Source organism: Mauremys reevesii, linkage group 2 (assembly GCF_016161935.1).
Source record: "Mauremys reevesii isolate NIE-2019 linkage group 2, ASM1616193v1, whole genome shotgun sequence".
Lineage (NCBI taxonomy): Eukaryota > Metazoa > Chordata > Testudines > Geoemydidae > Mauremys > Mauremys reevesii.
In genome coordinates, this window is record NC_052624.1 from 282,306,885 (window position 1) to 282,320,314 (window position 13,430).

The 13,430-nt window shown below is 49.9% G+C and overlaps 1 long non-coding RNA gene across 1 annotated transcript; it reads right to left on the reverse strand.

Annotated features, from left to right (window-relative positions):
- Positions 1-4,576: 4,576 nt before the first annotated feature.
- On the reverse strand, positions 4,577-7,634 carry LOC120399569. Its single transcript, XR_005595231.1, has 3 exons — positions 7,414-7,634; positions 6,491-6,592; positions 4,577-4,806 (listed from the first exon to the last, which is right to left on the reverse strand). It is a non-coding gene; the product is annotated as an uncharacterized LOC120399569 (long non-coding RNA).
- Between the last annotated feature and the right edge of the window lie 5,796 nt (positions 7,635-13,430).

The window sequence follows — 13,430 nt, forward strand, 5'->3', positions numbered from 1 at the left end:
CAGGGTGGTTAAACACTGGAATAGATTGCCGAGGGAGGTTGTGGAATCTCCATCTCTGGAGATATTTAAGAGTAGGTTAGATAAATGTCTATCAGGGCTGGTCTAGACAGTATTTGGTCCTGCCATGAGGGCAGGGGACTGGACTCGATGACCTCTCGAGTACATACAATAATGGCAAAGTTCTTGTTTCAGGCTTAGAACAGTGATAGAATAAACTGCAGGTTTAAATTAAGTCTCTGGAGTCCATCCCCAGCTGGGACGGGTCATCAGTTCTTTGTTCAGAGCTTCAGTTTGTAGTAAAGTCCCTTCAGAGGTAAGAAGCAGGATTGAAGACAAGCTGGAGATGAGGCATCAGCCTTTTATAGTCTTTTTGAGGTGTAAGAACACCTCTTTGTCCTTACTGTGGAAAATTACAAGCAAAATGGAGTCTGGAGTCACATGGGCAGGTTCCTGCATACTTTGCTGACTTACAAGGTGCATCTGCCTTCTCTCAATGGGTCAATTGTGTAGCTGATGGTCCTTAATGGGCCATCAAGCAGGCTAGGCAGAGCTAACACCAACTCGTCTGGGATGTCACCCAGAAGCATAGCATAAGTTTGAGATACAGACAGGATAGAGCCAATATTCATAACTTCAACTACAAAATGACACATTCATACAGACAGCATAATCATAACCAGCAACCCATAACCTGGTCTTAGACCCCTTATATGACCCCCTTTACAAAAGATTTGGTGCCACTACAGGACCTTGGTTGCAATCATATTCTATACGGTCCCAGTTCAAGTCAAGAATGTGACACAAGCATCTTCCGGTTTGGTCATTTTCTTTAAAACACAGCCAGGGTCTGCACTAAATTGCACAGCATTTATCAAGGTCACCCCTTACGCTAAATGTTCTTGGGTAGGCACAGACATTACGTAGCATAACCTATGGCAAGAACAGTGTTTAATAAGCTTTCCAAACATAACTCAGCACACAGGCGCCGGAGCTTGAAGTTTAGATCTACTGAAGTCCAAGTCACACAGTCATGGTGCCGTTGGGCTGGCGCATCTATGACACAGCCCTCACAATCTTCAGAAAGCTTTTCCCTAAGGCACTGATTAAGGACAGCATAAACAGCAACACGTACAATAGTCCGCATGACTTTTTTACGCTCACGACGTGGCCTTGGCTCAGTTAGTTCCATGCCAAGCCTCCTAAACTCCTCATAGCCGTCATCCTTGGAGTCCTCTTCAACAATTTGTACCGGCATTGAGCAAAAACAAGGAGAGCCCGGTTCATCTTCGCTGCTTCATGCAATGCTGTCCAGGGCCTCTGGGTCCTCTAGAAAGGCATCGTCAAGCTGTGGAGAGATTTTCAGAAAAGAAACAGTGTAAGCTCCCACTCCTTGTTTTTAAATATACAAATCCACCCCACCCCCTGGTTCCTAACCCCATTACACCCCATCATCAACAGTCACTTCTTAATCATTCATTTACCTGAGCAATGTCTTTTCCGTTCACCTTGTCCTCCGATGACTCCCCTGAGCTGCGTTCACCTTCCACCTCTAGGGGGGGCGGACAATGAGAGGCCATCACACTCATCGGTGTGCCTCACGAGAGTTTGGGTTTCGGGTTCCAGCGTATCCATCAATGGCTGAGTCAAAGGGCCCTTGTGGGAACTGTCGCTCATGTAGCGCTTTCTCCACACAAGTCCAAAGGCCCTCGGGGCTAACACAAAGTCTGAAGTTCTCACCAGGGGTGGTGAAGGAGTCCATGCTTCCACGATATCTAAAGCACGCGTCCTTGGTAAAAGATGGCCCCTTCTGCCCCGGTGCTGGGACTTATGGGGTGATAGTGTTGTGCTCTGATTGGCAGAGGGCGCTGGGATGAGTTCTTAGAAGGGTCACATGACCCTCATCTGGACAGGTCACCCCGTCCCAGAACACCACCGATTGGTCAAATCTGCTCTCAGGGTGGTCCTATGGGGCCAAAACCCATCGCGATTGGTAGAGTGCAGTGGGAGGAGTTCTTAGAGGGGTCACACGAGCCACATCCGGATGGGTCACCCCACCCTGGAACACCCCTGATTGGTCAAATCCCCTCTCTGGGTAGGCCTATGAGGGCGAAACCTGTCCTGATGGGTAGAGGGCAGTGGGAGGAGTTCTTAGAGGGGTCACATAACATACTTTGCTTCCGGTAATGTGTCCTCCTTGACCCTGGAAGTAATACCCTGTGGGTGGGACTTCTGGTGATAGGTGGGCGGGGTTTAAGGGGTCAAGGGGCCGGGTTTTAGGAGTCAAAGTGCCGGTTTGTGTTTGATTGATGGTAGGGCCCTAATAGTACTACTGGACACACTTAGAGGCCCTTGCCTTCCAAAGGGTGGCTTTGTAAATTTAGTATCAGCTCTTCTTGAACGAAGGATTGATTCTTGAACGCATGAAGTAAAGTAATAAATCCAGTGAGCTAGCCACACCACAATCTCATCCAAGCTCCCAGGCCCCCCTTCATCTTGGAATCTGGGTTTAAATGTCATACCCCAACAGGAGTCACGTATACATCAGTCTCTGTGTCCCAGGACAACAAGCCATTCTTCTCAGCCACTTTAGCCCATGCTTACCAGGCCCACTGGATGATAGGGAGAGGTTGGAATTTGTGGGCCCCTGCTGTTAGTGGGCATGCTGGCAGGGTGGGATTCAGTAGTATGGAAACCGGACACCCTTGGAGGCCCTTGCCTTCCAAAAGGGTGGCTTTGTAAATTTAGTGTCAGGTGTTCTGGAACGAGGGTCCTTGGACATTCGGGACTTCACTTTGTGTTGCAGCTTGCTGAAGGTTTGCTTCAGGCACATGAACATCTTTTGGAGAACTTTGCTCCTTGAAGGGGATGGTGTCCTAGCTCTGGAGGCCTTTGGTGACTTTGAGGGAGAACCGTCAGGACTCCAACTTGCTTTCTCCCCAGCTTGCGAAAGCCCTGTTGTACTCGTTGCAACGGACACCATCTTTGGTTGCTTGCGGGGAGCCCTTTTCCCCATCCATCCTGCGTCTTGCTCTTGTCTGCTGGAAGGAGCCACAGCACTGGCATCTTATTGCGGTTGGATGATGCTGAGGAGTCTCCTGGAGTCCATCGCTGTGGAATTCCATGGGATCTTCCCGGCAAGTCAGCACCTGCAGAGCCAGCTGGTCTCTTTTGTCGATGCTTACCACACTTCTCGCAGCCTCTGATTGGTGGCTGGTCCCTGGAGAGCTTTGAATTCACAGTTCCATTGAACCCATGTGAATGCACGATGTCTCGAACACCATGCAGCTCAGCAGATGTCTCCTTTGGAGTTTTCTCACCCTTCCTCTTTCCTGGATATGCCTTGCGGCACTGCTGGCAAACTGAGACCTGGCCCGCCAAGGGGCTGGAGCTGCTCAACATTTCCATCAGCTGCTTGATCTGCAGGTCATGTGCAGCCTGCCCAGCAAGGAGAGAGTCAAGGGTGGATCTTGTTAGCTGCTCAGAGCCTGGTGCCTCTGGGGCAACCTGGTGCCATTGGGTCCTGGGGAGATCTGCCCTGCTCTCACCTGCTTGTGCCCCTGGCCGCAGGCAGGAGCCTTCTCCCAAGAGAACCTTCCTCTCCATGTGCAGCTCCAGCTTCTCTTCAGTCCCTTTGGTGCCGCTCACACTGGTAAGGGGCTTTCTTACTCGCTCCTATACATTTGGAGTGTCGCTGCGAGTGTCTTCTCTGCTACTGTGGTTCCTGGAGGTGGCGATGTCAGACCCACCCCTGCTGGCAGAGTGCAGCGCTGTGGGTTAGTCTGCTTTCCTGCCGCGCCATCATTCCTGCCCGTCTCCATGGTGATATCTTCCACTGGCGTTAGAGAACGTGTGGAAGAAGAGGAGCTTGTGCTTCGCCTCCCCGTTTGCAGGAAATCGGTCTCCATCTCACTGAACTCCACACGGGCTCCCCTGGCTGGGACGGCGTGAGGCAGCTTTGCCAGGGGCTCTGGGTCCAGGGTGAGCAGCCCCCTCTGGATGACCGGATGCTGATGCCTTATGTGGAGTTCGATGGGGTGAGCAGGCTGTTGTCCCATCGTTGGGAATGCCGCTGTCCTGTGCTTGCCTGGCTCCCTAGGGGGGCGGAGTGGCCCAGGCAGGGCAGTCTCTCTCCGGAGGGGAGCATCTCTGTGCGACTCTCACACCATCTTAGGAAAGGCCTTCGTTTGGATCTGCCAGCATTTCTGAGCCACGTGATCCTGCAGCTTGACCACCGCTGTGGGCACAAGCCTGGCCAGGATGGCATCAGAAGATGCCATGATCCTGTGGGCCTTTTGGGGCAGGGGTCCCCGGGGGCAGACACATGGCTCCTGGATCTCCTGTGCACGCTGAGGGCTGGTGTTGGATCTGAAGGGCTCCGGGACCTTTGCTGGAAATCCACATTTGGGCGGATCTGGGTCTACTTCCAATTGCTGCTTGGTGTCCCCCTCACCCAGCAATGGCTCCCCCGGGATGGGGGTTTGTGGAGCGTCCAGTCGCCTCTGCAGATGCTTCTGCCGGATGTTGAAGTCTGAGCTATGCACTGACGTCTGGTCCAGACCCGTGGTCTGCTCTCCCTGGTCTTGTCTGCTGTGGGCAGGAGGCCTGGGGACAGGCTGGGCTTGGATGGGATGAGTGGATCCTTCCCAGCTCGCGAAGGGCATGATCTCCCCTGTGTGGCAGAGGGGCTCCGACTGAATGATGGCAGCTTCTCTCAGGGAAAAGGAGCTGGGACTCCAGAGGGCAGAGGTGGTGGATTCCATAGCGGAATAGGAGAACTGGCTCATCGTGGCTGTCGCCACACTCGGCCTGTGGGAGAGAGCAGACAGGGACAGATGGGACATGGCCCTGCTGAGCAAAGGCAGGGCTTGGGCACAGCCTTCCAACAGTAGTGCAATGGGGCAGTGCCTAGGCATGCCTTGCACACCACAGCCTGACACAAGGACATCAGCTGGGTAACGAAGGACTGAGAGGGGGAGCCGGCACTCATTTTATCTAGAACGATAACCCCTTCGTCACACGCACATGTGCAGCACCTAGCACAATGGGGCCTTGAGCATGACTGGGGACCTAGTGTTACTTTAATAGAAAGATTAGCTAACAACAATTGCTTTGGGTGAGGAAGACGTGAGCATGTGTGTGTAACCCTCGCCAGAGGAGGTTGTGAAGGCCAAGATTATAGACTATAAAAGGAACTGGATAAATTCATCAATGGCTATTAGCTAGGATGGGCAGGGATGGTGTTCCTAGTCTCTGTTTGTCTGAAGCTGGGAATGGGCGACAGGGGACGGATCATTTGATGATTCCCTCTTCTGGTCATTCCCTCTGCTGCACTGGCATTGGCCCGTTTTGGAAGACAGGATACTGGGCTAGATGAACCTTTGGTCTGACCCAGTCTGGCTGTTCTTATGTTCTTACATTCTAACCCACTGGAAAACTGTCCTCTTCTAATGGCTGATACACTAGAGGCTAACAACCTACTATTGCTCCCAGTTAATGGAGTTTCTCCGGTGGTGGAAGACTGTGCTATGGTCCTGAAAGTCCTGGGTTTGAACCCAGCTGATGACTCATGTTTGGGGTGTATCACAGAGTGCCCCACTCACTGCTTGTCTGGAGCCTACTCCGGGGATTAGCTCTCGAGGTCAATGCCCCTTCCAATTGTCACATGTGGTCACATCATCTCTCTGTCATTCCGGGAACTGCAGTGTCCCCTTCTTCGCTAGGCCACTCAGCGTTTCCCCCTCTTCCAGGGTACAGTCCTTCAATTGCCTGTCACTCCCACAGTGACCCAGACAGTCCTCTTGTTCACTGCCCCGTCGGTCTGGGCTGTGCCCTCGGTGGCTGGTAGGGAAACCTGGGCCCACACCTCACACCGGGCTCCAGGCCAGGGACCCTCAGCCCAGCAGTTCTGGGCTTTCCTCTCCCAGCCTGGACTGCTTCCCACTACTCCTGGTTCCCCTCCTTGCTCTGGGTGCACCAGCTCCAAACACTCCCCCCTCCTCCCAGGGAGGGGCTGCCCTTTCCCAGCCGCAGGCCCTGTCTCTTGCCAGCTTCCTGGCTTTATAGGCCCCGCCTATTCCTGCCCAGCTGAGCCTGCTTGCAATCAATTCCCTGCTCCCTGGCTCTTCCTCCAGGTGCACCCTGTGGAGTTCATGGGCCTGCCTGGCCACCTGAGCCCCTTCCAGTCCTATGTGGGGTGGACACCCCCTCACAGCGTGTCATTGGATTGCTTTTTCTTTCAAACACAGCACGGGCAGGTTCTAGACAGTCGCCTGCTGGCAGATATTGCCGTACAGAAGGATTTGATTCTACTCACAACCCCAACTGTAGTCTCTGCATTTAATTTCTGATAATCCCTCACCTCACTTTCACTGGTATCTCACCTGTTATTTTAGGATGCTGGAGTGTCTGGTTTTCCCTGCTCCCTCCTCTCTACATTCATTATCCCCTCCCACCCAGCCCCCAGTCTGGTGCCCCCGCTCAGTTGCCTTACGGTATCAGAACTGCATCCAGGTGTCTGCCCACATCCTGTACCCTCCTCTCAACGAGCCTGAGGCTGTGAACCAAGGGGAGCTTCTCCAGGGGCACAGGGCAGCTGTGGAACAGAGAGAGCAGATAGCTGAGTGCAGGCCCTGCCCTCAGGCCCTCTTTTACCCAGAAGGGTGGCACCGAAAGGCTCCCTGTCCCCTTCTCCACTGAGGCAGCCTCCTCCCCTGCAATACCCGGGCCTTGGATGTTCTGGGTTGGGGTTAGCTGGATTGTTAGGTGATCCCTGTCTAGTGCTGAGGAGGTGAGCGTCTATCCTGCTGGCTGCATGTGTGTCATGTCCCTCCCACAGAAGCTAATCAACAGATAGGATAACAGCCTACTCTAGCTACCAACTATGCAGCTACTTCTTTAGCTCTAAGGGGTGCTTTATGCTGCAGAGCTGAAGGTCCAGAGTTCAAATCCTACTTGGAACCTATGCTGGGGGACTGGAGGAGGGGCCATTACCCAAGTGAAGCTGGATCCCCTACTCACCGTACCAGCCTTCCTCCTGACCTCTCCACCTCACCTCCCCGGGGTGCACGGAGCTGCTCCCAGAAAACATTTTCTCCCGCTTTTGGGAGGAGAGGATGGTCCAGTCCAGTTGACACAATCTACCCCTCCCCCCCACTGCCCCAGGTTAAAGGAGCCGTATGATGCTGGAAGAAGGGAATGACCCACTGTACGAGGCGTGGGGGTGGATTAGAGATGGCAACTTCTGCAGGGTGGGAATGAATTGCAGGAGTCTAAAGGAGAAGAGTTGCCTGCGTGGTACATAGGTCGGGGCAGGGGAGGGATTACTCGGGCTACTGCTCCTGGGTGGGGATGAATTGCATGGCGCTAAAGGAGAGGACTGACCCACTGCAGATTTATGGAGGGGGCATTGCTTACCACGTCTCTGGGGATGCACCAGCCTCCTCCAACTCTTCCGCACAGCGTCCAAAAGCTGCCAGAAGTGAGACATAAAGGAGACATTGAGCTGCTTGGGCACCCTCTGCTTCCTAGCAGCCTATTGCCCCAGATTTCAGAGGCAGCCTGTGAATGGAGCCCCAGCCAGTACCTCTGCATGACTCTGGGCACGACTGTGCCTTCGCAGGAAGAGGGGAGGCAGGTGGGGGAATAGACCCTATTTCTTTTCTTTGCATGGGGCCTGAGTCTGCCACCGCAGCTGTGGGGTGAGGGGCTGCTTACCTTTCGCTTTCTTTTTTGTCTTTCTGGGCCTCCTCGTCCTCGGAGAAGCCTGCCACACACAGAGAAAGCAGCAGGGTTAGAAGAGAACTCCTCAATAAACCTGGGAGAACAATGAGCCAGAGGTGATTGCCATGTGGGGCCAGAGGGAAATTTTTCCTTCTGGCAGAGTATTGCACTCTGAGGCATCATGGGTAGGTATTGTGCTTTCCTATGATGCAGCCAATATAGGGCACAAAGCACAACCCATAACAGGGGTCACTGGAACACTCCAGGGGTTGGAGAAACAGGGATTGCTGGTACCAGGAGCCTGCAGAGTTTATAAGCATTGAAGGCGAGAGCCTGCAAGTTCTCTCTCCTGCAGAGATGATCAAACTCTGCAGGTTTCAGGAATTCAGACCCTGGGGGAGAAATCCGACATCTGGACAACAGTGTTTCCTAGATACATATTTAGGGAATGCATGATATCGGGGTTTTCTCTGCAGCCATTTGGGATGGCCATGCTACTCCTGAGAGATGAAGCCATGAATGGCTTATGCAAATCCTCCCAAACAAGTGCTGATATAACCCCTAGATCATCCTTAAACGGCAGCTGTTTTACACCAAAAAACAACAACAACAGAAAAAGGATCAGGATATCCTCCAGGGAGATTTGGATGACCTTGTAAACTGGAGTATTAGTAACAGGATGAAATTCAATAGTGAGAAGTGTAAGGTTATGCATTTAGGGATGACTAACAAGAACTTTAGTTATAAGCTGGGGACGCACCAGTTGGAAGTAACGGAGGAGGAGAAGGACCTAGGAGTCCTGGTTGATCGTAGGATGACTATGAGTAGGCAATGTGATGTGGCCGTTAAAAAAAGCTAATGCGGTCTTGGGATGCATTAGGCGAGGTATTTCTACTAGGGATAAGGTGGTGCTAGTCCCGTTATATAAGGCATTGGTAAGACCTCATTTGGAGTACTGTGTGCAGTTTTGGTCTCCCATGTTTAAGAAGGATGAATTCAAACTGGAACGGGTACAAAGAAGGGCCACTAGAATGATCCGAGGAATGGAAAGCCTGTCGTATGAAAGGAGACTTGAGGAGCTTGGTTTGTTTTCCTTAACCAAAAGAAGGATAAGAGGAGATATGATTGCACTCTTTAAATATATCAGAGGGATAAATACCAGGGAAGGAGAGGAATTATTTCAGCTCAGTGCTAATGTGGACACGAGGACAAATGGATACTTTTAATTCAAGGATAAATTGTCAGTCAGGAAATTTAGGCTTGAAATTAGACAAAGGTTTCTAACCATCAGAGGAGTGCAATTCTGGAACAGCCTACCGAGGGAAACAGTGGGGGCGAAGGACCTCCATGACTTTAAGATTAAGCTAGATAAGTTTATGGAGGAGATGGTATGATAGGATAACGGGCTTAGTCAATAGGTCAATTAAGTGCCACACTGGTAATTAGTACAATGGGTCAATGATAGGATATTGTTAGCCTTTTTCCAGAGGGTATGGCTGGAGAGTCTTGCCCGCATGCTCGGGGTTCAGCTGACCGCCATATTTGGGGTCGGGAAGGAATTTTCCTCCAGGGTAGATTGGCAGTGGCCCTGGAGGTTTTCGCCTTCCTCCGAAGCATGGGGCAGGGGTCGCTTGCTTAAGGAGTGGGTGGATCGGCTTATGTGGCCTGCATCTTGCAGGAGGTCAGACTAGATGATCATAATGGTCCCTTCTGATCTTGAATTCTATGATTCTATGAACAGTTTGGCATGAGCTCAGTCCACTTGCCTGAGAGCTGCAAAGTTTCTTGAAGGTAAACTGCACTGCTTGCAGCTTAACTAGCCAGGTATTCCTTTCACAGGCTAGATCTTTCTCGCCTGGGCTCGGCCCCTTCCCTCCTCCCCCACAGTTTAGTTCCTTTAGTTCTCCAGATGTTTTCAGCAGTCTTCCTTTTGGGGCAGGGAGGTGGTGGAGAAGAACCTAGATTAACTCACTTCCAAGCCTTCAATAGGATTTGGCTATGACAGGAATCCTTTGTCTCCCAGTTTGACACCCCCCCCTCGCCCCTCCATCCTAGTGGAAAAATACCACCAGTCCAAAATGATGTCCATCTGAGGGAACTGGGATTGTTTAGTCTGCAGAAGAGAAGAATGAGGGGGGATTTGATAGCTGCTTTCAACTACCTGAAAGGGGGTTCCCAAGAGGATGGATCTAGACTGTTCTGAGTGGTAGCAGATGACAGAAGAAGGAGTAATGGTCTCAAGTTGCAGTGGGGAAGGTTTAGGTTGGATATTAGGAGCAACTTTTTCACTAGGAGGGTGGTGAAGCACTGGAATGGGTTCCCTAGGGAGGTGGTGGAATCTCCTTCCTTAGAGGTTTTTAAGGTCAGGCTTGACAAAGCCCTGGCTGGGATGATTTAGTTGGGAATTAGTCCTGCTTTGAGCAGGGTCTTGGACTAGATACCTCCTGAGGTCCCTTCCAACTCTGATATTCTATGGATTCTATAATTCTATGAGGTGACATGATCACATGACCCTGCAGTGTCAAAGCAGCATCCCAGGAAGCTTCTCAGGAAGGAGGAAGATTAGCATCTTCCATGTCCTATTGTCCTTCCTAATGGCCCATCCAGGCTGATTGCCTACTATTTGGGGGCATTCCCCTGGTGCAAGCGCTTTTGTAATTGATACAGAGCCCATATTCCTAACTTCAGATACAGAAATGATACATCCATCCAAATAGGATAATCCCATTCAGTAAATCAGAACCTTTCCAAGGATATCTCACATGACCCATCTTGCATAAAACATACCTTAGTTATGCCATATTCCTAGAACAATATTTCTATGAAGAATATGGGGCGTAATGTCACAGGGGTGAAGAAGCATGTGGACAAGGGCGATCCGGTGGATAGAGTGTACCTGAACTTTCAGAAAGCCTTTAACAAGATCCCTCATCAAAGGTTCTTAAGCAAAGTAAGTTGTCATGGGATAAGAGGGAAGGTCTTCACATGGACCACTAACTGGTTTAAAGATAGGAAACCAAAGGTAGGAATAAATGGTGAGTTTATGAAGAGAGATAAATAGCAAGGTCCCCCAAGGATCTGTACTGGGACCAGAGTTCTTCAACATCTTCATAAATGATCTAGAAAAGGGGGGAAACAGTGAAGTGGCCAGATTTGCAGATGATACAAAGCTAAAGATCGGTAAATCCAAAGCTGAATAGGCCCTCCTTGTTCCCAGATGTATAACTCTGTGTTGGGCTGTGTGAAAAGGCATTTTGTTTGAATGGGCCCCATTTGCCAAACAAACTCTCCAGAACTCTCTGCATGACTGCCCTGTCCTCATCGTTATTTGCCATTCTGCCAGTCTTCATGTCATCAGCTCATTTTTATCAGCAGCAATTTTGTATTTACTTCCAAGTCATTGAAAAATATTGAATAGCATCAGACCTAGTACTGATCCCTGCAAAGCCCCATTAGAAACACCCACATTCGATGAGCCCTTTGACAATTACTTTTTGAGATCTATCAGTTAGCCATTAGCCTGTTCTCAATCCCTTTAACCTGTGCTCCATTGATATTGCATAGTGCTAATTTTTAATCCAAATGTCCTGCGGTTCCTGGATGCCTAAACAGGGGAATCTCAAGTTGGAGGAGAGAGGTTATTTTACCTCTGTATTTGGCACTGGTGCAACCACTGCTGCAATTCTGTGTCCAGTTCTGGTGTCTAACATTCAGGAAGGATGTTGATAAATTGCAGAGGGTTCAGAGAAGAGCCATAAGAATGATTAAAGGATTAGAAAACATGCCTTGTAGTGATAGACTTTAGGAGCTCAGTCAATGTCACTTAAGGAGGTTAACGGTGGTTTGAGGAAAAGTCTATAAACACCTACATGGGGAAGAAATATTTACAAATGGGCTTTTCAATCTAGCAGAGAAAGGTCTCACATGGTCCAATGGCTGGAAGTTGAAACTAGACACATTCAGACTAGACAGAAAGTGTCCATTTTTAACAGTGAGAGGAATTAACAATTGGAACAATTTACCAAGGTCATGGTGGATTAAATCTCCATCACTGGCAATTTTTAAAATCAAGATTGGACATTTTAATTCAAGGTATGCACTAGGCATGATTGTGGGGAAGTTCTTTGGCTTGTGCTAGACAGGAGGGTCAGACTAGAAGATCACAATGGGCCCATCTTGCCTTGGAATCTGTGAAAAACAGCACCTTCCAAAAGTCTAAGTTTGTCACATCTATGTTTGACATGGCCCATTTTCCATGAAACATTGTTAACCTGCTTTGAATATATTCCCGTCCTTTAATTCTTTATTGATTGAATCCCATATCAGTTTGTCCATTATTTCAGGCTAAGTGGCCTATAAGAAGCTGGGTCAACCTCCTGAACCTTTTTGAATATTGACAAAACATTAGCACACTTCCAGCCTTCTGGAATTCCCTCAGGAATCCTACATTGGTTAAAAAATTAATGTCCGTGGGCCAATAACCTCCTGAGCCAGCTCTTTGAGGACTCTTGGGTGGAGATGATCCGAGCCTGCTGATTGAAAACTACTTCTGTTTGGTTCCTGCATTCAGCTGGCATCAATCCAGCCTTTCCATCTCTCAAGGAGTCTCACTTACCTCAGATCTGGCAAGCCTGATCACAGCATAATACACAAGAAAGAGCAGCAGGATCCTTAGGCAGGAGGCAGAGTTGAGAAAGAGGAGGAGTGATCTCATTTTGCCGGGCTCAGGCACTAAGAATCACAGATACGCTCAAAGCAGCACCAAGTAGCCAGGCTACACCTGAGGGCAGGTTGCTGCTCTGGCATCAGGCAGGCGCTGATGTCGTCTCTAGGTCACAATGAGGCTGCTCTCCTGTAATCTCCCTCTAGCCTGTGAGGTGTCAATGCTGTACATAGATCAGGAGATAGGATGGGGCAATCGCCCAAGGGGGCTGAGCTGCTGAGCTCAGAATAAGGCAGGAGAGAGGGCATCAGGTTTCCCAGGAAAACCCTGGGTCTTTTCCGAGCTCTATGACTCTCAAGCCCCTAGGCAAGGGACATTTTTTCCCTACTTGTGGGAACTCCTAAAACCCCTGTGACTGAGGCAGAATCTCCCAGCCTGAAGTGAGAAGCAGCCCTGAAGTGATTATCTAGTGCTACGAGGGCACAAAAACGTTCATGGTATCGCCAGCCCAAGCATTCCAAACCCTTGAGCTGGGTCCCACCAAAATCATGAGATTGGCTTCCAAATAATGAGATCTTCAAAAAACATTCATCTGGGGAACTCTTCATTTGCCTTCCGGTGTCTGAGCCGCTAGGGTGCACTCAATTCACGTTCTCCAGCTTCTCTTTGCAACCACGAGGGATTAAAATTGGCTAACAAATAAAATACAATAAAGAGCAGAGATTCTCAAATAAATCACTTGACTCTAGCAGTGGGCGCTTTAAGAAAAGCATCCTATATCATAAGATAATAAAGAGCCCTACCTCTTATCTAACATCTTCAATCAGTAGCTCTCAAAGCACTTTACAAAGGAGGTCTGTAGCATTAGCCCCCTTTTTGAGATGGGAAACTGAGGCACAGAGCAGAACAGACTGGATACTGTGCTAGATGGGACCTGAGTCTGTTCCAGTGTGGCCGTTCTTATGTTACAGCTGTTCAGTCTCCTTGATACCTGTGATGTCATAATCCCACTCAGTTCTCCAGTCTTCCATGCAGTCTGGATGGAAAG